The sequence below is a fragment of the Glycine max genome, chromosome 1 (assembly GCF_000004515.6).
Source record: "Glycine max cultivar Williams 82 chromosome 1, Glycine_max_v4.0, whole genome shotgun sequence".
In the NCBI taxonomy this organism is placed as follows: domain Eukaryota; kingdom Viridiplantae; phylum Streptophyta; class Magnoliopsida; order Fabales; family Fabaceae; genus Glycine; species Glycine max.
The window spans coordinates 38,540,350-38,542,641 of NC_016088.4; the positions used below are offsets into that span (position 1 = coordinate 38,540,350).

Consider the following 2,292-nt stretch of genomic DNA (forward strand, 5'->3'; position numbering starts at 1 on the left):
TCAGAGGTATGTGTACTTCCTGAAACATGGTGTTCTATCTGACTCTATAAAATCAATCTCAAGAGGTAAAACATCAGCAGACATGTAATCAATATCAAATTCAGATTCACTCTCAGCATCAAATTCAGACATATGATCAAGTACAAATTCAAATTCAATGCATGAAGAGTGACAGGCATGCAGATTAGAATGAAGACCAGTCATGTATTCATCAACAATATGGTCAATTATTTCAACACGAAATATAGAAAGATCTTCAAATGGGTGTTTCATAGCATCAAGAATATTAAAATGAACAGTTATATCACCAAACTCCATAGATAGTGTGCCTGCATATACATCTATCTTAGTTCTAGCAGTTTCCATAAAAGGTCTGCCTAGAATGATGGGAATTGATCCTTTAGAAAATCCCTCCTCCATATTTAAAATATAAAAATCAAAAGGGAAAATCATCTTACCAACTCTAACTAAGACATCCTCTATGAAACCAGCAGAATAGGCAACACTTCTATTAGCTAAATGAATTACCACATCAGTTGACTGCAAAGGACCTACAGATAGAGAATTAAAAATAGACAGAGGCATAACACTAACAGAAGCTCCTAAATCTAGCATGACATTGTCAAACTTATTGTTCCCTATAATACAATGTATGCTGAATGTACCTGGATCTTTACATTTTTCAGGGATTTGGGGAACAGATTTACCAATCAATGCGGAGACATTTCTACTCATACTAATTCTTTCACTTCCTTTAAGCTTCCGCTTATTAGTGCACAACTCCTTCAAGAATTTAGCATATCTTGGAATTTGCTTTATTGCATCCAACAGAGGTATGTTTACCTCTACTTTTCTAAATGTTTCCTAGATCTCCTTCTCTGCCTCTTCCATTTTTTTGTTGGAAATTGCTCTTGGAGGGAATGGAAGAGGGATATGTTGCTTCTCTTTAGATTCACCTGCATAGAAATTGTTAACTTACTCTTTAAATTGTTGTCATCATCTTTTTCTGGAGTAGAGTGAGGTTGGGCAGGTTCATTTGCGGATGAGGAAGATGCTACTGGTTGAGGTCCTTGACACTGCTTTCCCGATCTCAATGTAATGGCACTCACATTTTTGGGATTCTAGACAGATTGAGAAGGTAATTTGTCTGAATTCTGGGACTGTTGTTGATTTAACTGTGTAGCCAACTGTCCCATATAATTAGTTAAGCTCTGAATGGAGGCTCTGGTCTCTTGTTGAAACTGCATGTTTTGCATAGTCATTTGCCTCACAAGTTCCTCAACTGTTTGCTGTTTCTGGGGCTGTTGTTGTTGTTGCTGTTGGATTGGTGGAGGAACATATGGTCTGCTTGGGCCAGTAGCATTTTGAAAATAAGGTTGTTGTTGTTGTTGCTGATGTTGTGAAGGATTTGACCATCTAAGGTTGAGATGATTCCTCCATCCGGGATTGTACCTGTTGCTGGAGAGGTCATAATTATTCTGTTGTGGCTGATTTTGCTGCTGAGGTTGAGGAGGTCTGCTGTAGATGTTTGCAGCATAAGCTTCAGGCTGTTCAATTGCTTCAGATTGTTGCACAGAAGGGCAAAGGTCTGTGTGGTGGTCGACAGAGGAGCATAAACCACAAAGTCTGGCAACAGGTGCAAATTTTTTATTCATGGCCAGTTGGGTTACCAGGTTATCCAAGGCATCTAGTTTACCTTCAAGCTTCTTAGTCTCGCCTGATGAGGATGAATTTGTGGCTACTTCATGCACTCCTCTAATGATAATAGCATCACTTCTGGCACTAAATTGCTGGGAGTTGGAAGCCATCTTCTCAATTAAATTTCTGGCTTTAGCAAGGGTCATGTCTCCAAGGGCTCCACCGCTGGCAGCATCTATCATACTTCTCTCCATGTTGTTGTGTCCTTCATAAAAATATTGGAGGAGAAGTTGCTCTAAAATCTGGTGGTGAGGGCAACTAGCACATAATTTTTTAAATCTCTCCCAGTATTCATATAGGCTCTCTCCACTGAGTTGTCTAATGCCTGAAATATCTTTTCTGATGGTCGTGGTCCTGGAAGCAGGGAAAATTTTTTCTAAGAATACTCTCTTGAGGTCATCCCAGCTCGTGATGGACCTTGGAGCAAGGTAATATAGCCAGTCCTTTGCCACTCCCTTTAAAGAATGAGGAAAGGCCTTCAGAAATATGTGATCCTCCTGGACATCTGGTGGTTTCATGGTGGAGCAGACAATATGGAATTCTTTCAGATGCTTGTGTGGGTCTTCACCTGCAAGGCCATGAAACTTTGGAAGC

At 39.8% G+C, this 2,292-nt stretch overlaps 1 non-coding gene across 1 annotated transcript; it reads left to right on the forward strand.

Moving 5' to 3' along the window:
• Positions 1-1,938: 1,938 nt before the first annotated feature.
• Positions 1,939-2,045, forward strand: LOC112998040 (small nucleolar RNA R71). Its single transcript, XR_003263062.1, has one exon. It is a non-coding gene; the product is annotated as a small nucleolar RNA R71 (small nucleolar RNA).
• The last annotated feature ends 247 nt before the right edge of the window (positions 2,046-2,292 follow it).